This window comes from Amblyomma americanum, chromosome 1 (assembly GCF_052857255.1).
Source record: "Amblyomma americanum isolate KBUSLIRL-KWMA chromosome 1, ASM5285725v1, whole genome shotgun sequence".
Taxonomy (NCBI): Eukaryota; Metazoa; Arthropoda; class Arachnida; order Ixodida; family Ixodidae; genus Amblyomma; species Amblyomma americanum.
The window spans coordinates 445198623-445222094 of NC_135497.1; the positions used below are offsets into that span (position 1 = coordinate 445198623).

Here is a 23472-nt window from a genome sequence, read left to right on the forward strand (position 1 = left end):
AGAATTTTGAAGTTGTCACTTCAGAAACAGGAAGACAAATTTTTCTTCCCGTTTGTGAAGTACCAAGTTCAAAACCCTGTAACTCAACTTCTGTGATAGGCGGGATAATTTTACCCTTATTGCATAGCTTGTTGTCAAGACAAGCGGATGGCATACATTCTAGCAAGTTCCCTGCACCAAAATTTCGTTAAATCTTTCCACAAAAAGTTACATAACATATTGCATCAAGTCAACAAGGACTTGTACATTAAATTAAATTTCATATATGGGTTCAGCATGCAGAAATACATGTTCCCTGAAGATTTCATAATTGTGACTTCATTAATAAAAATTTTGTAAACCCGGGTGATAAGTTAAGGGTGCGCAAATTATGCGAGGGCGCAAATTATGCACGTAAATACGGTATTTCATAATGATTATTCAGGTGCAATGGGTATAAGGAAAGAAACATATATGTACTTGATCCTACCTACAGATCCGCCAGAATAGATCACTCATTAAAAGTTCATGAATACAAGTGTCGAATCAACATATTCGAATATGCTTTTTTCCCAAAAACAGTTCGTGATTGGAATGGTTTGCCGGAGCATATTGTGTCAGTGCCGTCCTCCGGCTTTGACGGTGCTCTTGCCGAAATTTTGTTTACTTAGTGTGTAAAATTTTCTTCATGTGCTTTGTACACAAAACTAGTTTTTGTATCAGTTCTTGTATATATGTATGTAGTTTTGAACATTCTTTTTTCTTGTTTGGATATGTTTTCGACGTGGCCTATCCATGGTTACGCAACTGCTACACACTACTAATGATCTCATGGCAGCTTTGGATGGGGGTGGGCAAATTGATATACTGTTCCTCGACTTCGAAAAAGCGTTTGACCGAGTCTGTCACAAAAGGTTATTGTTGAAGCTAGAAAGTGTACGTATTGCAAAATGTACAAATTCAGAACTGGCTTGATTGTTACTTATCCCATCGACAACAGTATGTCTGTGTAAAAAACTCCGAAAGTCCGAATTACCCTTCGGCTTCTGTATCTGGAGTACCACAAGGTTCTGTCCTTGGACCTCTTCTTTTTCTGATCTATTTAAATGACCTCTGGTTTTTCCCCATTGACTGCATCGTGTACCCGAACATCGAATCTGTACAAGATCAGACTTTGCTATGTGATTACCTCTCTGCAATTAACAGTTGGCGCCAGATCTGGCGTATGAACAAAAATGTCTCAAAATGTGCCCATATGATGGTCACAAGAAAGAAAGAACCATTAATATATACTTACAAAATCAACAATGCAGATGTCAAGCGGGTTGACAGCTTCAAATATCTGGGCGTTATGATTGACTCCAAATTAACGTGGAATGCACAAGTTGTTTATGTTGTTTTGGGGTCCCTAAAACAGCTGTGGTTATTGAAGCATCGCGTGAGGCACTGCACTAGTGTGACAAAACTTGCAGCATTCACGACACTCGTTAGGGCAATGCTTTATTACACTGGCACTGTTTGGGACCCTCATACTAAGAAAAACATCAAACACATTGAAGGGGTGCAAAAGAAAGCACTTAGATTCATTTACAACGCAATTACCATAGAAGTATCTGTTTCAGACCTGAGAACACGAGCTGGGCTCCCGTCGCTAGAAATGCGCCGCAAACTACACTGCCTATAAATGATGTACAATATTGTGAACAACCATGTCAAAATCAGTTTTCATACTTACATGCATTTCAACGAATCCAGTAAAACGAGAGGTAAGCACAGCAAGACAGTTGTAATGCCACAGGTTAAAACTAACACCTAACGTTCATTCTTTCCTCGAACCATAGCCGAGTGGAACGCCTTACCCTACGAGGTTGCTGACATGCCTTCTGTTGAATCTTTTGCAACGGCCATGTCACCTTATCTGTAATGCAGCAAGTATTTCTTTACATCGCTGCTTGCTTTGCCATCCGCCTTTTGAAGTGTATTCCTTCTTTCTTTTTTCTATTTGTTGATTGTGCGCATTCCCTCGTTGCTGATTGTCAATCACGCAATTTATTTCCTTGCCGCTGTTAAACTCAACTTGGAAATTGTTCAAGAACAAGGTATCTACTCCTGCTTTGACTGCCAAGAGGCAGTTGGCAGTATTTGATAAATAAATCTTTTGAACATAGCATTACATTTTTTTGTTGCTGAATTGTGCTACCTGTACCATTTTTCTGTTTTCCCCCCTAAAATAATGCCCACTTCAGGGCACTGTAGGTATCTGAATAAATAAATAAATAAACTGCTGCAGTTTTAAATGCTATGTTCATATGGAAGCTCAATGTACATGTAAAGTCATGGACCAAAGTTTGCACAATGCGGATTCGCTGAAAATTTTTTTTCTGTGTTGACTCCTCACTGGTCAGTAAGCTCCTATTTTTCCGGAAGATGGAGCATGCATGTGCCCTCATGTGCCACTGCTTTTCATTGTATTTCTATCCCCAACTGCACTAAATGAACTTTTTCACAGTCTCGGATCTAGCAATATTTTGCCCATGAGTGTACATTCTTAGCCAATATGCCCCTTTCCCTACAGCTGGCAGCAGCGCATTTCTGGTGCAAGCACATCATGGTATATTAGGTGTAGTTGCGTAGTGATGCACGATATATCTGTTGAATCACAGCATGCGTAATGATGAATGATTTGTCATAGACCATTCTGAACGACATCATAGCTTAACGATGTATGATGTCATAGATTAACAATGTATGATATCGTAGATTAACGATCTATGATGTCATAGATTTATGACGTATGATATCATAGAATAATGATGTACGATATCGTAGCCTAATGATGTATGATAAATCATAGCTTTATGATGCAATAAACTCGTACAAGAAAAGTCATAGGATATGTCGTAACATTTTTTAAGCAGGGCTAGCTGCCGTTGGATGGCTTAAACCGAAGGAGAAGCATAGGAGAAGATATTCAGTTACAAAATATTTACCGAGCGAAAGCTAATTTCTCGTGACGATCCATGTTTACTAATGCCTTTTGCATATCCTTAAAAAATGCACAGAATAATCGTGTCCGTGTACCCCTTCCAATTAGGTGCTAGAAGATGAAGAAGACCAAGGTAAGTTGAAGAGAAAGAAAACGAATAGAACAGAAGAAAGCGTTCGTTCAGAAGGTTGGTTGATGTGCTAATTCTTTTAAAGTTCTACGAGCTCTTCTCTTTTCACCAAAATGCTGTCTGTTATTTAACTGTCTATAATGTTCTGTTGTTTTTATTCATTGATTTTTCAAAATTCACGATTGGTGCTACAATTTTGTCGTCATCTTCCATGGAAACTTCTTTCGTTATCCTACTACACCTTGGCCAATCCCCCCGCGTGGGTATGTGCCATGTACCTGGGGTGAAGAAGAAGAAGAAGCAAGCTCTACGATGCCGAAGATGGAGAACACTGGACTGGACCCCAACATATGGGTTCAATCTGTCTGCGAAGGTCGCCAGCTTCCTGGAGCACACACCTTTTGTCTGCAGGGTGAGCTGCACACCGGCATCGACAGCGGCCGCGGCAACCCGTTCCTCAGCTTCGACCGCGGCACTGCCGCATCCTGCAGCATCGGACCGCCACAGCCGCTCTATGAGGTGTCCAAAGCATCAGGAGGGCTTCTGGACGGTCTCCGCGACCGAGACACAGTTTGCCAACGCCATAACCGGGTGTTCATGAATGTTGACCTCCGCCGCCTATGCCGCCAGGGTGTCCGGATGAAGGAGCCACCCGCGAAGACCTCAGGCATCGGCTTTCCAACCGCCGAGGCAGGCCGCTTGACCTTCATAGTGCGCAAGGTAACACCGACGGAAGCCCACAAGAAAATCGCAGTGGGTCAGAGATTTCTCAGAGATTTTTTTGCCGGAGGTCAAGAGGGCTCCACCGTGACACCTCGCCGTCACAAAAAAAAACTCGGAGAGCAGGGCCAGCGGAAAGTGTTAGGCAGGCCAATGATTAAGGACGCAAGCGAGCGCGCACCTCTACAGGTCGCGATATGACTGAAGGTGGAAGTTATAGAAACCTTCAGAGGTCCATGACAAACGACGAGGACTGGTCTGTGGTCATTGCACAGGCCGTGCGCCTCTGGAGAAAACAAGCATCTTGTAAAGACTTTAGTCAGCAAGAGCCCAACGAGACGGCCAGTGGGTAGCACGCATCAGGTCAACGCGTCCCGCTAGCTGTGAAGGAAAAAAATGAGGAGCTGCCCTCGGCAGAAGCCGACTACTAGCTATAGAAGAACAGCTAGCATCTAAGTCCGTTAAAACTAAAACCAGGAGCAGTGTTCCACGCAAGATTAAGCCACAAGTATGCTTAGTTACAATGAAAACCCTGAAGATCCACCGCTATTTGCATGCAGAAGGTCACATGTCGAGAAATTTACAGAGAAGTAATCTCAGAGAGACTGTCAGGAATGCAAGTACACTGGCTGCAAGACACCATTAACGTATGCTCATAACTGCCACGTGCCGAAGTTATGCCCTGCCAAGTAACCGTGGGTAATATGGAACCGACGTCCCCCGATGGTGTGAAATGTGCCCACTCTGCTTCATATTCAGAATGGGACAAAGAAACGGAGTCCATCAAGTCAACACCATCCGAGAGTGATGACGAAGAACCTGTATTGTACAAAACCTTTCATGCCCGGAACAGTTCGCGACAACACTACCGTGTCGAGAGGCTGGCTGGTACTTCATCGAGTTCATACGCAGAAGGAAGCATCGCAGAAGACCAAATTCCACTACTGGCAAGCACCCGTCCCAGATCCGCCACCAGGGGGCCAAAGATGTGATGTAAGGAGTACTGTTTGCACTTTCTGCCCTTGACTTTGTGCCCAGGTACAGTGACGCGGGAACCAGAAGCCCAGACATTGGTTAATATCTTCAGCCGAAAGCTCCAGCGACAGATTGGCAAATCTAGGCATTCTTGTGGTTCTGGCACATTTGCGATGAGGACATGCAGTGGAATCTGTGTATGCGCTTTTCTGCGCAGTCGTTGTAATGATTTCTCTCGATTTGTATAATGCTGTATTGTTTTATTGTAGAGTTTCACTTGATGTTACTGTGACATGATCATGTCCCAGACAAAGTGGATGCACTGCACCGTCACTCTTTTTTCTGTATTGACATTATTACACCACTTAGCAGTGACCTAGTGCGTAAGCTAGGGATAATATTCATGTGATGTGGCCACGTCAAAGAGCCCCAGATGGTCGAAATTACCCGGAGCCTTCCACTGCGGCGTCCCACATAGCCTGAGTTGGTGTGGGACGTTAAACCCCATAAGTCAACCAATCATGTGATAGGGCAGTCAGTCTGTTTTATCATGAAAGGACTTGAGAAGTAGCCTGCGAGTTGAAATTGCCTTGATCTCTCAGGCCTGTCTGTGTATTCATCAGTCAAGTAAAGCCTACCTTCGTGGCTAAATAATTGTTCGCAAAGTTCACAAAGTTGTATAAGCTATTTAGGAAGGGATCAGGTAGAGATCATCTCGCATATATCTACGGACCTACGCACCAAATCCTGAAGGTTAACTTAGATTTGGGGTAAAAATAACAATGGGGCGAGGCACGAAAAGGAAAAATTGGTGACTTCAGGACATAAGAGAGCAGCGTGGAGGGTCAGTGAACGAGCCCAGTATGAATGAATTCAGGATGAAATCAAGAAGATGAAATATTATCGGCGGCACATGATAGCATAAAACCGTTAGTCCAAGAGGGCAACATTGGGGTTTGATCACAAAGAAAATGTACAACACAGGATGAAAAGTGTCAGGTATAGAGATTGCAAAGACAAGGATAATCGGAAATCAGTGGGAAAGGAGTTAGTCTTGCAATGGACGTTACAGGGCTAATGATGTCGACATGCGCCTTGTCCGCAAATCAAAATTTGCCCCCGCCCCTTCCACTCTGCCTGAGAGGCAGGGGCATCACTGCAGGTGTCCGCAATTTTTTTTCACAACGCTGCAGCTGCGAGACAGGGAGAGGGGGAAAGGGTTCTTTAATGAACAGCGATTTTCAGTGGTGTAAATCCGCGAAAATTTCTGGGGGTACATGGCACTCCGGCTCCCCCCCCCCCTCAAGCCGAAGTAGTGACAAAGCCGCCGCCGTCAGCAGAAGCCTAGCGTACCGGTGGCGATACAGTGGAGAAAATTGGACAGTCGATGAGAGGAGGCTACAAACATTCACTAGCGAAAGGCCCTTACCCCTCCAGCTACATACCCTGCATAGTGCCCTATACAATGCGGTACGCTGTGCCGCACCGTTTAACGGTGGATATTTTCCACTTGAATAGAATGGTACCTTCGCCTGCATTCCTAAAATAAGAAAACCTGGTTAACTGAAGGTGAAAGCTGGTTAACTGAAGCCACGCTGAAGCGCTTGTCGGGCGTGCACGTTCTCAACCCCGAGGTAAGGGTTGCACAAAGTTTTCGCAAGTTTTCTCGTGCACAACTCACCAAATTGTGGCGCTTGTAACGTAACTTTTTTTGCAGCATTGTTTTCTGGATGATTCTTGCAAGCCGATACTGTCTTTATTTGCCGCGGACCGATACCACCTGGCGAGAGGTCGGGGCATCGACCCCAGTGCGCCTTTGCTACTTTGCAGTGGCAAGCCCCGGGTAAAAGTGGCCAACATGATTCTGCCACTACAATCTGCCCTTTAGGATCGCTATCAGCTGCAACGGTAAGTCCAGAAGTTCCGACTCGCGCATTGCGGAAATCGCGCCTGGCCTAGGTATCCAGCATTCAACCAGTGCAGTGCAGCTTTGTTTACTTCCTTAGAGACTTCTCCCGCTTTGTCGAAATCGACGGCAGCAGTGAAAATTTACATATTAGACCTTGCTACAGGATTATCTCAGCGCAGCGCGCCTTTGTTTCTTTGCGTTGGCAAGCGTTAGAAGCGCGCGCCGTCTCGCGCTTCCTCCAAGTCGGCTCTAAAACTCGCGCTAGGCCTCGTTGCCGGGTTGACAAAGTGCACGGCTTTGTTCCTTTCAATGGCAAGCCTCTGCCACTACAGTCGGCGCCCTTAATTTTATGATCGCTGTCAGCTTCAACAGCAAGTCCAAGAAAAGTTATGACGATCGCGAGGTGTGGAAATCGGCTGTAGAGACAAACTCGTGCTTGTAGCTACAGACTTACCCAGCTCCAGTGCGTCTTTGTTTATTTCCGTAGCGACTACTCGCACTTTGTAGAAATCGACGCCAGCCGTGAAAATTTACATATTAGACCTCGCTACAGCATTAGCCCTGAGCAGCGCGCCTTCGTTTCTTTGCGTTATAACTTGCATGCAGCGCAACTTTGTTTGCTCGTTGCTTTTGTTCTTTTCAGTCGTTTCCTGAATCCGTCCAAAGAGCCGGGCTAGGTGGATGATTCTTCGCCGTCAATGGTACCACATGGCGATCGCACTGCATACAGCACGACTTTGGTCCATGTGTTTTTTAAATAAAAACATCAGATGTCGAAGGTCGTGCCCGAAGATTGCTTCGACAGCTGGGGCAAAACCATGGGGACCGCACACGCTGTGTCGTCGCTGCCAAGTGAAGAGGCACAAAACGGCTGTCAACCTTAATAAAGGCCCTTCTCGGGGCCGCCTCAGTGTTTCCTGGCAGATCACACGCTTTCCACCCGGTGCACATGTTCTCATTTCCAATTAAATAGGTCCTTCAAACCCTGCAGAAGGCTTGAATTAGAAACTGCTAATATCAAGATGGTGCATGGTACTTGAGAAACAATAGCGGCTACAATGGCAAAGGTGAAGCAGGGCTGGAATTACACGCAAATAAAAAAAGGTTGGGGGCACCCAGATAAACTGAAATGGTTTTAGTCGGGACTCCTAGTTATTTGATATAAAAGACTAAAATAATGCATATTCAGAGTTTATCAAGGTTTTTGTAGAAATATACTCTAAGCACTTTCCCTTCCAAGAACATTAAGCGGTCTAAACGAATAAGAAAACCATGGATCACGCCAGAGCTCAAAAGAATGATAAAGTGCAAAAACAAGTTGTGCCATGCATTTTTAAATAATCGCTCTCTAGAATCTCTAATCTTATTTAAAAAACAATAAATAAACTAGATGCTGTGAGCTTAGGCATGCTAAGATTGTGTATCTTCAAAAACTGTTCTCTGATGTTAAAATGAAAAATTCAGACGCTGTGTGGAGCTTGTTACGTCGCAATACGAAAAATGCGCCAACTCAACGAATAATCTATAAGGGCTCAGAATTATCCGGTCAGGCTCTTGCTTGCCATTTAAACAGCAATTTTTAACTACCCATTTACCTATGATGCATCTACCTGAAGTTCCTTCATCTTGTAGCCCTTTCGAAAGCCTTTTCCTTGAGCCCACCAATGAGACCTTTATGAATTTGAATAATAGCAAAGCCTTAGATGTTGACAATATTCAGATAAAACCAGTCAAATATGTCCTATCATATATTGCACCTGTGCTTACATACATCTTCAATTTGGTAATTGAAACGGGAGTTTACCCGGAAGAAATGAAGAAAGCAAGAGTGACAGTTGTGTTTAAAGAGGGAGATAAAGATGTAGTGTCCAATTATAGACGAATATCTGTGATTCCAGTCTATTCAAAGGGCTTAGAAAAATTATTCTTTTCCCGTCTAGTGAACTTTTTTAATGCAAAACAAATCCTGTCTTAGGCTCAATTTGGCTTCCGAAGGAGCAAGTCGACAGAAACAGCTTTGTTATCACTTCAGAAATGCATCCTGCAAAACATTGAAGCAGGTATTCTCACTGTCAGACTCTTCATTGATTTTAGTAAGGCTTTCGATTCCCTAAACCATCAAATTATAGCTCAAACTTTCTCAAAACGGAGTTCGTGGAACACCTTTAGACCTCATAAAATCATACCTACAAAATCGAAAACCATCTCTCTATATCCACAACCATGAGTCATCTTTTCTGGTGGTACTAATTGATGTGCCTCATGGCAGCATTCTGGGCCTGATGCTTTTGAACATCTATATAAATGACATTGTGCATATTTATGACAAAGCGAAATTAATTATATACGCCGATGATCGCAGTATACTTATCTCTGGCCACAACATAAACAAGTTAATTGAAGAGTGCAACGTAATCCTTACGAAACTAAAGAACTGGTCCTCTTCTAATTGCCTCCAAATAAATCTACAAAGACTAAGGTAATAATTTTCTGTGCAAGGAACAATTGGACCAGTAGAACTACAACGCGCTCCTAAATACGCAGGTCAAGAAATTCAAATTGTTGACAGCCACAAAATCCTTGGAGTCACTTTCTCGTCGCATCTCAGCTGGGATCGGCATGAGGAAAATATCTGTAAAACGCTCTCTTCAGTAGCAGGTGTTCTATCACGATGTCTATGGCTCCTTCCCACTCACGTGAAAATTCAAATTTATCATGCTCTTTTTGGTTCCGGTTTGAATTATTGTAAATCTGTTTGGGCAACCACCACAAAAACAAATGTGACAAAAATACAGGTTCTGCAGTAGAAAATGATCCGCTACATTGCAAACCTTCCTTATCTCTCTCCAACGCAAACTGCTTTTAGAAATTATAACATAATTCGTTTTTAACATATGTATGTTTTTCGCATTTTGAGGTTCTTTTGTCATTATTCTGCTTATAGATTCTTCTTAATACGTACTGCACATTTAAGGACCGCTTCGAATCGACTCTACACCCGAAACACCGATCTCTAGTATATTCCATATGTTCGAAATAATTATAAACTACAAACTCTTGAACACAATTTGCCGACCACTCCTAATAAGTACAAAGTTTTGGCTAGTGTTAAACCAAGCGAGTTAAAAATGTATTTTGTTAATATATAGCCAGGTTGCATTTTTTATGTGCCACTGTTGTCTGCCGGTGCCATGTATGCCTATTGAGTGCTTTTTTCTCTTCATTTTTCTCGGGTCCTCTCTGTTTTCATTGCATTGAATCTATATGTCACTTGCTTCGTTGTTTTTTGTGTTTGTTATAGTATATATATATATATATATATATATATATATATATATATATATATATATATATATATATATATATATATATATATATATATATATATATATATATATATATATTTGTAAACATTTTTTACTACAAGAGCGTTCCTCGTGTACTGCCAATTCAGGGATGCTTGGGCCCAGTCAAGCTGCTGAAATGAAATGAAATTGCATATGGAAGAGAAAGACGAGGTTTCATTTTGCAATGTAAGCTTGCGTCTCTAGAATGAACAGAGAACGTTGCCTCACACTGCTTGGGCCTGTCGTTTGACCCCTCGTTGACCCCAGGGGAAAAAAGGGACGTCTCTAGGAAACTATTTGCGGGATCTTTCCCCCGCTTCAGGAGGAGGGGGAGGGGGGTTGATGGCCTCCGCTTTGTCGGGTTCGCCACGAGACGCGACGTACGATGGACAAGGCGACGAAAGGACGCGGGCAAAGCTGACTTTCTGAAATTAACCGTGACTCACAGGTGCCAATAGCTGTGTTTGGATTCCAGGGAAGTAGCAGCCGACCTCCGAATTCTCGCCGCCCATTCCCATGGGGCTCCGCGTGCCATGTCACCATGTGCGGTGAAGAGAGCAGTGTGCAGAGTTGAAATGAAACAAGTATGAAGCTATACAATTAAGCCAATTACAGACTTATCTAAAACAGCCAGAGGAATTTAAAGAGCACGCAGTGTAATGCCAGTTATCTCCATCAAAACTAATACCGTCAACTATTATTTCGTATTTTTTTGACCCAACAGATAAGAAATTTCTGAAGATGAATGTGTACCAAACACATCGGTGCATCAGTTTTGATGCCTGAAAAAAGTTGTACCAACATATAAATGCCCATGTCGTGATAATCAGGAATACTGAATAATTAAGGAAAAAAACTTTTTTTTGTTCAGGCTCACGCACCTGCTACAAACATCTTTATACGAAGCAATCTAAATGACTCTGTAGGAAGCGTTTTGGGTAAAAAGTACAGTATGGCAGAAAGAAGCCTTTAGGAAATGCACTATGTAGAAATAGTTATACCAATTCCATGTCATCGTTCGATAAATGTAACAAATACCGTGCAAAGAAGCTTGCTGCATAGTATAGTTCCAAGTTACTGGTTGCAGACCGCTCTGCAGTCACTGGACTGTGATTGTGTATGTACTGCATGACAGTGCGTGGATTGCAGAGCCGTTAACCAACAAAGAGATGCTTGTTCATATTGTTTATCACACATATAAACATCATCAATGAAACAGGATGCTATGTGTAACTTTTTGACATGTTCCTTTTTGACAGCCTCTAAAAATATTTCCGCCTAAATGAGCTGGCTTGTTTTGCAACAATATAACCACGGGACTGCTGTAAATTGCCACATTTTCAAATTGTATGAAAATCATTGCATATGAGGGGTCACAACCATATCCTGTTTCATGAAAGTCCCGTTTCTTTGTTGGCAATGCTTGGACAGCCATGGCCAGCTTTCTGCATTCATGTGCACAGGGTATGCCCATTTACGTGCATGCCTTTCTACCTATTAATGGCTTACAATGGAAACCGACAAAAAACACAAAGCACAAGTACAGCTAGTGTTTGTAGTCCACACTCTTCTTCTTCACCTCAGTAAATATGGCACATATCCACGCGGGGGGATTGGCCAAGGTACAGTGGAGATTGCCAATGAAGTATTTGCACGGGGGAAAAAAGACGTTAGGCGGCGGCGTAGAAGACTGAATCAAGATAAAACTAGAGAAATTCAATTAAATTTAAGAAACATGAATTACCAGGAATATAATCAAGCATTTTGGACATGAGACAGAATTTTTTATACAGCTAACAAGGTAAGTTACACTTATGTAATCACGAAGGTAGCCACAAACACTACTTAACGGGAATTCCTTGGCGCTCGCACCGAACTAGAGAAGAACTGGAAGAGACAGAGGGAGTCCTAACCTCGAACGAGGGACCTCCAAATACTGCTTTCCTTGAACTGCGAACCGCCGGCAAGAGAGGAGAAAATGATCTAATGTTTCAACTTGCCCACATGAGACACATGGGTTTGTCGCAGTGAACCCGCATTTGCGTAAGTACAAATTTAAGTGAAGAATTTTGCATCGCAGAAGTGTCATGGACACTTCACAACACCTTGATTTACACCACCGGACATTCCATGGGTACTTTAAGTGGTGGAAATTCGTGGTATTGAGCAACAGATCACTCAAGCTGGCTGAAATATTGTGGAAAAGCTGGAAACGTGAAGTTTCCAACAGAATGACGTGAGGGACTGGATAGATTACAGGAGCGCTTAGAGCTAACCTTGCCAATAAATCAGTCACCTCGTTAAAATAGACAACCGAATGCTTGCTGGTACTCGGACAAAGCGGATCTCACGTACTGTGCACGGAACAAAAAACCTAAGCGATCGATTCAATAAAGATTTTCCGGAATTTTGGAGAGAGACTAGAACTGAAAGGCAGTCTGCAAGAATAAGAACCCGTGGTACATGCCTGGGAAGTTTGAGAAAAGCCAAACCAATAGCCAAAAGCTCTACGAAGAATATAGGAGTATAACCAGGGATACGGACGGAATAGCTCCAAGCCAGATCTTGCGAATATATCCCAATCGCCGCCTTCTCACAGCTGCCGGAGGCATCACTGGATAGAACAGTAAGATGAAGAAAATTCTGTAGGTGTTCAGAAAGAAGACCGTTTAGGATATTTGCGGGCATATGTTTCGCATGGGACGGGTAAATATGGTCATAATAGAAGACGGGGTCAGCCGGCGTATCAGCAACTCGTGGCAAGGAGATCAGATCAACCTGAAGCGGAGCATGCGTAAACCTAACTTGCGGATGCTGATAGCGTGGCCAATGCCTCCCATGCCTACTGCCATTTTCTTCCAGGAATCAAGACAGCATTCCGGCTCACCCTTTTCTTCATGCTACCCAGACATTTCTGACAACTAGCCTGAAATCCGGCCGTAGTATGGAATGAGTTTAGGGAAAATTACCTTTTAGTCGTTTTATCTGCACAGCTTATAAGTATGTGAAAGGTACTTTGGCTGTGAGTGCCTTGCCCTTTCTTTCTCATAGTTCTTTTGCGAACTGTAGTGGTGAACTATATTAACTTCTTCATTACATATTGTGCCATCATTGTCGCAATACCAAAAATTGGACACATAGTAAAGATCTGCAAGCATTGAGGATTTGTCTTGAAACACTGACATCATTATGAATCAAATCAATAGAAAGTAGAAGAAAAAGTATAGTGCAGCATCTATATGACTGGAAGTGAAAGACGAATGTTGTTGATGTTGTTAGCCTATCAAAAGATGGCACATACCCCCACTGGACGATTGGCCCAGAATCCGGTGGCTATTTACCTGTACTGAATTAATAAAAAAGAAAACCACGCGGGAGCGCAACTCTGGTGGACGTGCTGAATTTCAGGAACAAACCGTGCAACAAGTAACAAAAATATTCCTGAATCAGATTTTACATTGCATAATGAACCATTACTGTACCAAAGCAACGAGATATAAGTGTAGCATTTCATTCCTTTCGTGACCGAAATAAGGTATGAGATTTGTTGAATAATTAAAAAAGTGATTTTTGATGGCAGCCAGCCTCGGTAGTTTCAAGTTATAGCTCAAGATTACAATCACATCTGATATTTATAATAACATCTGAATCACAGGCATTCCGTAGCCAGGGGGTAGAAGTGCCTTATGACAAAATACTGGAAGATATATATAGCAACTGCACAGCTACTATAGTCCTCCATAAAGTCAGCAATAAAATTCCAATAAGCAAGGGCGTCACGCAAGGAGACACGATCTCGCCAATGCTATTCACCACCTGTTTACAGGAGGTATTCTGAGCCATGAATTGAGAACAGTTGGGAATAAGAGTAAATGGAGAATACCTAAATAATCTGCGATTCGCTGATGACATTGCGTTGCTGAGTCACTCAGGAGGTGAACTGCAAATCATGATAAATGAGTTAGACAGGCAGAGCAGAACGCTGGGTCTAAAAGTTAACATGCAGAAAACCAAGGTTGTGTTCAGCAGTCTAGCAAGGGAGCAGTACTTCACAAATGGCATTGAGAGCCTGGAAGTTGTAAAGGAATACGTCTACTTAGGGCAGGTAGTGACCGCTGATCCGGATCATGAGAGGGAGATAACTAGAAGAATAAGAATGGGGTGGAGCGCATATGGCAAGTTCTCTCAGATCATGAGTGGCAGTTTACCAATTTCCCCCAAGAGAAAAGTGTACAACAGCTGTATCTTACCGGTACTCACCTACGGGGCAGAAACGTGGAGGCTAACGAAAAGAGTTCAGCTTAAGGACAACGCAGCGAGCCATAGAAAGGAAAATGGTTGGTGTAACGTTACGAGACCGGAAGTGGGCAGAGTGGGTGAGGGAACAAACACGGGTTAATGACATCCTATTCGAAATCAAGAGGAAGAAATGGGCTTGGGCAGGGCATGTAAACCGAGGCAAGACAACCGCTGGTCCTTAATGGTAACAGAGTGGATTCCGAATGAAGGCAACAGTAGCAGGGGACGGCAGAAGGTTAGGTGGGCGGATGAGATTAAGTTTTCAGGGAAACGGTGGATGCAGCTGGCAAAGAACAGGGTTAATTGGTGAGACATGGGAGAGGCCTTTGCCCTGCAGTCGGTGCAGTAAGGATGATGATGATGATGATGATGATGATGATGATGATGATGATGATGATGATGATGATATAGATGACACGCATGCTATGAAAGCAAAATATTTTCTTTCAATTCTATGAGAAATGCACAGGCAGTTTCAAGGCTTGCTTCACAATTTGATTTCTGACGTATACACAAAGGCATGCCTATAAATTATACGTTTGTTACACCAGAACCAACACTACTTAAGCTGGTACATCATGTTCATTACCTGGGTGTCATTAATAGCAAACATACACTAATGCTGCTAAACCTATAGAAGAACAAACAGCGGTTTTACGAAGACGTAAAGTAATACGTACGTGATACTGCTGTGTCCATCAGGTAATAAACTGTGCGGCAGTTTCAGTTTGTCTTCTGTTATTTTCAGTTTCAGTTCTCTTACTTTCAGTTTCTCTTCTTCAGAGTTTCAGTTTTAGTCACATGCATGTTGCTTGACACCACGTATACCTGACGCAGGAAAAGTAGAGGGGCGGGGGGGGAGGAAACTTGGCTTCAGCATGAAATCGCTTGCTCCGGTGTGTCGTTCAATCTTGCATCTACAATACAACAACGTGTCGACGAGGTGAACCTTTACTATGAGTTTCACGGGATCTTACGCCCCTCGAACATTCCTGAAAACCCCGGGCTAGCCACCAACACCATGGAACCAGTGGAAGGCGCTGTTTTCTACCTTCTTAGAGTCATCTGGCGCCTGCGTTTGCTGCATCCCGGCGCAACGCTATGCTTTTGCATTCGCGCGGCGTCGAAGGTCAGCGTCGTTCCGGAACGCCTCCCGCCACGACAGCAATTTTAAAACGAAGACCTCAATTAAGTGAATTTACGAAAGGCGAATATGCGTTTCAAATTGCGCTCAGCACTTGCGACCGTCTGTTCCCAGCCACGACAGAACGCCACCGCGGTTCAAGATAAGTTTACAGAACCCTGGTGAGCCTGTCAGAGGTTTATATTCCTCAGTTACGCGAACTTGCGAAGAATTGCGACTTCGACAATTCCTGCCCGCTCCCCGCGGCTGCTCGGTGGACAGGGGGCGACAGCGCGTTTTTCTTTTTCTCTTTATTTCTCTTTCTCCAATTTCTAGTATTTTTTTTTTGTGCCCATCTTCTTTCCAGCATCCGATTGCTTGTTGCTCTGTTCATGTAGCGGACATGTGTGCCAATTCCAACTCCTTAAGAAGGGGATGAAGACAGCTGTAAGTTGTCTTGAGAAAGGGCAGGCTCTGCCCAAAACGTCGACTCAAAATAAATCTGTCTAAGTGAAGCGTATATATATATATATATATATATATATATATATATATATATATATATATATATATATATATATTTGTGTGTGTGTGTGTGTGTGTGTGTGTGTGTGTGTGTGTGTGTGTGTGTGTGTGTGTGTGTGTGTGTGTGTGTGTGTGTGTGTGTGTGTGTGTGTGTGTGTGTGTGTGTGTGTGTGTGTGTGTGTGTGTGTGTGTGTGTGTGTGTGTGTGTGTTTAAGCGAAGTGGGCACTTTTACCGTGACACATTTATTTATCAACATTTCGACCGCGGTGCGGTCTTCTTCAGGACTGTAGTGGTATCGCGTCAGGTGTACGTTTTAATTTTGCGAGCTGCAGAAAAGGGAGAAAGGAGTGTAACGAGCAAGTAGCAGCAACAGTTGAAAATATCAAACAGAAAATGAAAATGGCGATGCGGGAAGCAGACAGGGACAAGATTGGGGGAGGAAGCAAAAATAGAAAGAAAAGGAAAAGGGAGGGGGAACTAGTAAGGAAGGACGGCCAAAAAAGGAGAGGGCGAAGAGAGAGAAAAGGAGAGGAAGACGGTGCGGGGGACATGGGCAGCGCGGCAGCCACAGGCGCACAAAAGCAAAACGTGCAAACAAAACACACAAACAAAATGCACAAACACAAAGATGGACGCCGCTGCAGATGCGTGGCCAAAGAGGCGCCGCTGCGCAAATGACACTGGCAGCGACGAACAGGCCAAACCAGGCGCCTTTTGGGGGTCTCACTAATTTCTGGTGAGCCGAGGGCTAGAACGTTAAAGAAGGAGTGGGCTACGTTACCGAGCACATGTGTAAGAACTTACTCAGGGGATCTGGGTTTCACTGAACGGTGCACCCCTCTCCCTGGTCGGGTCGTTGAACCTACTTCGTCGGGAATATTGTTTGTAGGGCTGGAGGGCTGGGCTGGCTGTGTACAAAGATTTCAAATTGTCGGAAAAAAGTAAGGAAGAACGTCAAAGCTTATCAATACTGCACGAGGCAGGATAGTGTAAGTAAGGAGGGGTATGATTGCCTGGGATATACACTAGGAGTTATAAAGGGTATATCAGTTAGCCAATTAACGAGAAGTGAAGTCTTATATTGTTTGGAGGTCGTGAATAAAATAGAGGGTACCAGGCTCTTCGTTAAGACCTTCTTTAATACTGTTATACTTGTGGATAAAATAGGATTCACGTTCACGTTCTCGCCTATTTTTGAAACACCCTTGAATAATTGTTACTTTTAGTTGGTCAAATGGGTGTCCTGAGTTTACATGTTTGGATATGGGAAGATTTGGGAGAGAGTTGGTGTGTGCGCGGTGATTGTTAAATCGAATGCGGAATGCAGTGTTTGTCTGTCCTATGTATTTCTGGTTAAACACGGTGCATTCAAGAAGATAAATAATGTTTGATGAGTCGCAGTCAAAGCTGCCGTTGATTGAATGCTGGAAAAACGACCTCGTACTCGTTGCGGAACACGTAGTCTGCATGTGCATGCAAACTTTGCAGCGACCTTTACCACAGGGGTGGCATCCATATTTTAGGGTTTTGTGTTCCTTTGAGTGGACTAAATGGTTCTGAATGTTTTTGGCGCGCCTGTAAATCACGCGGAGTGCGCATGTAAATATATTCGATAGTCGTTGACTTTGCTGGAGAATATTAAAGTGCTTATTAAGAATTCTGTTTATGTTCGGTGCGTTACTGTTAAATGAGAGAATAAGGTTTGTAGTGTAATCATTTCAGTTATCTCTTCGGTGTCCCTGGAGTATTTGACTACGGTTCAGATTTGAAGCTCTGCTTATGGCGTCATCAATAAGGGAACGTGGATAGCGCTGCGCTAAGAGCACGTTGCGCATGTGTTCGGAGTTGTCATGAAAGTCTAGGTCGTTAGAGAAGATTGTTCGAAAACGAAGGGCCTGCGTATAAGGGATGCTGGTTTTGCGGTGACGGGGATGGGCGCTTTGAAAATGTAGATATTTTTGAGAGTCGGTTGGTTTTCTATAAACGGTTGTACGAACTGACCCCTTGTCCACCAGAATGTCCTCATCAAGAAAATTCATTTGACTGGTTGAGTAGGTGTCTGTAAACTTTGTTTGGGTGTACGGAGTTGAAACTGTAAATGAAATGGATAAGTTGTTCTTTTGTGTTCGTCCATATTACAAAAATATCATCCAAATAGCGCTTGTAAAAGTATGGCTGAATTGGACAAGAACAAAGAAATTTTGGCTCTATATGAAGCATGAAGATGTTGGCATAATTTGGGGCCATTCTTGTTCCCATAGCGGTGCCACTTACTTGTAGATAATATTGAAGATCAAATTCGAAATACTATATTCTAACACAATTTTGGCTAGTGTTCCTAAGACACTTGGGCTTGGAGATTCATGAGGTCTCAGCTGTTCATAACATTCTAAAAGGACTGCAATGTCATCGGCATGGGGCATGTTTGTGTATAAGGATGTTACATCCATGGTCACAAGAAAGGCTCCTTCAGGTAATGTTATATTGTCTATCTGGCGGAGAAAGTGGTTTGTATCTTTGATGTAGGATGGATGTGTGGCTGGAATGTGGCTAATTAGTGTCAATGTACTTTGATATTGGTTCTGTGATGGTGCCTATTCCTGAAACTATTGGCCGTCCAGGAATACCGGCTTTATGTAATTTAGGAAGCATGTAAAAACGCCCAGGAGAAGGATGGGTACCTGTGAGTGCCTTGCATAGTTTCGGGGAGATTTCATTGCGTTTTGTGAGGTGCAGGAGGATATCAGATATAGCTTTTGAGTGCTCGCCGGTGGGGTCGCCATGAAGGTTTTATAAAAATTATTGTCAGAAACCTGTCGGATGCCTTCTCCTATATAGTCATCCCTGTTCAAGACAATAATGCCTCCACCCTTATCAGCTGTTTTTTATGACGATGTCGGTACGGTTGCTGAGCGCCTGTAGAGCCGTACGTTCTCTTTTAGGAAGATTGTCTGGTCCTAACTTGTGGTTTTTAAAAGTTTCAATAATGTGATTTTGAACTGCCTTAATATAGATATCCAAGTGTTTTTCCCGCCCGATGTTGGGAGTCCAATTTTGGTTTGCTAGGTGGAAGTCCGAGTTTTGGTGGGGGCTTTCGGGCTTATCAAAGAAGTATTCTCTCAGGCGAAGTTTTCTGGCGAAGTCTTCAAGATCTTTCAGGAGTTGGAATTCATTGTATTTGCCTGTGCGGGGGCAAAAAGTCAGCCCTCTAGATAGGACGGCTCGCTCATACTCTGTGAGCGGTGTTAGAGATAGATTGGTGATGTTGTCTACACTGTGGTGGCTCTGTTTTGAGAATGTTTGCCCTTGGCTGACCTTTGACTGAGAGATATCGGGGTGGGGAGAATTTGATCCAACCGCACTTAGTACTTCAGCCATTCGTCATGGGGAACTTTGTCCCGTGTAAATTTTCTAATTTTGATTATGCCTTTTTCTGCAGTTTTTTTTTTGTTTTGAAACTTTCTAGTTCCTCGGCATCCAGCGCGGAAACAAGAAGATTATTCCGAGCCCGACGCTCCTCTGTTCCCAGTATCACCTAAGCTTTCTCAGAGTGCCGAATTGTGATTTTGAGCAACTCTAGGGATGCTGATTTTAATATGTCGTTCCATTTCTTTTTGTCTCCTATTGATAGATTATTCATTTCTGGTATCAGTTTCACTTGCAGACCTTTAGGCACGATATTAGCCCGAAGGTACGTTTTTAAGATTTTAACATGAAGGTCATGTCTAAGTCGCTTATCAATTATTTTTCGTAATTTAAGAACAGTTGAAGTTTTGAAACAGGGCTGCCGGTGATATGAGCACAAGAGAACCAGAGTACTCACGCGGCCTGTGTATCAGTCCCGGCGCACTCGCTGGGCGGAACCACAACGCTTCCGGAGGTCATATGGTAAAACATGGGTGCTGGGGGTCAGTCCACAATTATATGACGGGCTGTTGGTGATGGGATGCTGTTCTGGTGCAGAATCCACGGCAGTTTTCCGCCTCGGTTGTACACTTCTCTTCGGGCTTGCCTCACGGCACGATGGCTTGTTTGATGTCCTCGCCTGGGCTGAGGTGCCTGCTGTAGGGGAATGTGCTGCTGCTGTGCCACTGGTGGTCTGGGGTGGCTGTTTTAGTGCTGCGCTGCAGCGTCCCCTCGATGTCCGGGAGGTGAGTGGTGGGCTGGTGCGGAGGCCTGGACGGCTGGCTGTTGCTTGCCTGGTAGACATAGCATTTTGGCCTACGACTTGGGCAAATGTCCGAGGCTCTGGAGTTTTCATGGAATATTTTTGCTGCCGAGGCTCTGGATGTTGTGGAGCGTAGTCTCTCCATTGCCCCAATGTGCGGTGGTGAATTCGGAGGAGTAAGTTGTAGATGTTCGAAGACAATAACGAGACTTCACCAAAGCTGGGGTGAGAATGTCAGAATTGAGAATGTCACTGAGGTTTTTGCAAAAACCTCAGTGACATTCTCACTTCTTCCAAAACAAGCACGAGTGTGCCAATCGGCTCTCACCCATGCAAAAAATCGCGTTGCAAAGTCTGCTCGCAGATGACATCAGCAATGGCTTCCAGCACAGCATCAGACTTTATTGTGAAAATTCGAGGTAACTATTCATGTGACACATGCAACGTCAATCTTGAATGTTCAATCTGTAAGATTCAATATATTGGCCAAACGGAAACACCATTCCGATATCGTTTCAATAATCATAAAGCTCATTGCAAGACACTGCCTAACCTTCTTATCTCTAAACACGTGAACGATACTAAGCACCCTTTTGAAAAAATAAAAGTAACTTTACTGGAATCGGGCTTCAAGACCCACCATGAACGCGAAGTACGCGAATCATTTCTTATACACAAGTTCAACACTGTCTCTTGCGGTCTGAATGCAAATGTAGGAAACCTGACTTGCCTTGCGTCCTAACCGCATCATGCCATGTTTCATTTACGCTGATCATTTTTCCCCACTGTTTTGCGCACTTTGCTTCTATCACGGAAATTATATCACATCTCAGCACCATACCCCACAGTTTTTCACATGCGACGTTGTTTAAACAATGGTATTCATCTGTGTTTTCATCTGATTTTTTTCTGTTTTTGTTCGCCTTTTCTGGTGCATTTGAACACACGACCAATTCTTTCGCAAAGATCTGATTGCAATGATCCTTCGCAATTCCTTAATCATGTTTGACTATGCTACCTAACACTTTTTCACTGACGACTCACCCTGAGATGTTTGCCGCTGCTATCTGCCAACCGGAATGTTTCCCTCAATACGAGCGTGTACTTATAAAAGCTGTGTCTTTCGCCTGTATCATATACTCTGACGAAGGCCAGACCCTGGTCAAAACGTTAGAATTAAGATTGCTACTTTTTCCACCGTGCGCCCACTCTATATATGTATATATATATATATATATATATATATATATATATATATATATATATATATATATATATATATATATATATATATATATATATATATACATGCAAAGTTGAGAAACGCTTCATTTAGACAGATTTATTTTGAGTCGACGTTTCGGACAAAGCCTGTCCTTTCTCAAAACTGAAGTTACAGCGATCTTCCTCCGCTTCTTGAGGAGTTGGAATTGGCACACATGTCCGCCACATGCAAAAAATACAATCGGGTGCTGCAAAGAAGATGGGCACAAAAGAAAAATACTAGAAAAGGGAGAGAGAGAAATAATTAGAAAAAGAAAAACGCGCTGTCGCCCCCTGTCCACCAAGAAGCCGCGGGGAGCGGGCAGAAAAAAAAGTGAAAGAAAAAAGGAAAACGAGGAGCAGGAGGGGAGAATAGGCGCCCCTCAAGGCAGAGCGGCGGCGAGTACAGAAACAGTCGGTGACGGATTCGCGTAACAGATAAGAATAATAGATGCATGTACTCGCGTGCCCCTGGCCAAAACGAGTAAACAAATAAACAGAATAAAACGCCGACAGGACCGGAGACTTCCCTGGAGCTTCTTCGGCAGGAATAGTCAATGCAGAATCAGCGGCGCAGTTAGCTTAAGTGGAGACACGTGCACTGTGCATGAAAACAAACAAAAAATAAAAATAAAAAGGCGGCAAAACATCCGAGTTCGGGAAAGTGTCGTGTGGGGGGGTAAACGTGAATGGCGGGAGAATTTAGGCAAGGGTTCTTCAATTGCGCCCCGCTCGGCAAGGTGGTAGAACTGGGCGGGGGGGGGGGGTTAAAGATGCGCTTTTTTTTTATCCCGCGCGCTGTCAAAAACGTGGGAGTTCCGAGAAAAATCTAGGGAAAATGTGTCTGTCCCCAAGAAAACATGACGTCATTAAAAATCACGTGACCATGACGTACAGTCGTGACGTCACATTTTTTGACCAATCAGCGTTTCCAGCCTACCTAATAAATACCGAGCTGAACTCAACTCCAAACAACCCCTATGCTGTCCCTAGCTGAACCAAACCTGACGCTGCCTGTTCCCTGTAGCCTTTCAGGTGTCCCCAACCAATGTTTGTGACTTCGAGGTGTGCGTTTTTCCACGTTTTCTACGCGCGCGAACTTCAGTTGTCCCCAATGACGATCTATCATAGCGTTGCGAAGAGTTCTCGTTGGTGATTGCCAGCTGAAGCGTTTGTGCAGGTCTCGTCTACGGTTGCGCCCGTCGGTCGAGACCTGCACATTCAGCTTCAGCGGCTACGACGCCTTGCGCCTTGCAAGCGCTGTGCGGTGCATCAACCTGCTGCGCGCAAACTTCTGGGTATAGTGTACGTGGGAGGCAATGACCTCTCCAGGCCCAACACAAGTCCGCAGGAGATTTGCGACAACATCAAGGTATGTACGTGGTGGTACAACGCGTCGAACTTCTGCCGATTTCAGTAATGAGTTCTGAATTATCATTTCGCATCCTAGGCCCTCATCCTGCAGCTGCTACGCGACGTGGCCCCTGTGGTTCTCGTGGTGAAGGGGTCGTGCCACGCTGGTTCCTCACGGCGGACGCCCAGGCGAGCCGTCGCTGGTTGAACCGCCGTCACCAGTTACTCAACCGCAAACTGACGGCTACGCTTAAGCGGATGCCGTCTGTGTTCATCCTGAACCCGGACGTGAGTACCGACATGCTCGTCTTGTTGTACGCCTTTAGAGTCAACAGACCACAAAAAGGCAAGTATAAGACCAGATGAACATGGTACTGGCTTGCAACAACATTTATTTGGCCTACAGGCAATCTTCGTTTGTTCGTGGCGAAACAAAAAAGAAACAGTTTAGGAAAAGTTGTATAATGCATGTGGCTGTAACTTCCGGCCTCTTCTGGTGAAAGAGAAACTGAGCATATGCACTGACATAGTCTTCGCCCCCTGCTGCTGTCATCTCAGTTTCCATATTTTACTAGTTGCACTTTATATTTTTTAGAGCAAAACAGTTTCGAATTGAGGCATGCACCCACAGGTACTATAAAGCAGGCATCCTCCATCATACCTGTTTCCACCTTGTTGGCGTACTTTCTCAACT

General features: G+C 43.9%; 1 pseudogene; it reads left to right on the forward strand.

Annotated features, from left to right (window-relative positions):
• Nucleotides 1–22986, forward strand: part of LOC144125607 (uncharacterized) — a 43959-nt pseudogene extending 20973 nt beyond the window's left edge.
• The last annotated feature ends 486 nt before the right edge of the window (nucleotides 22987–23472 follow it).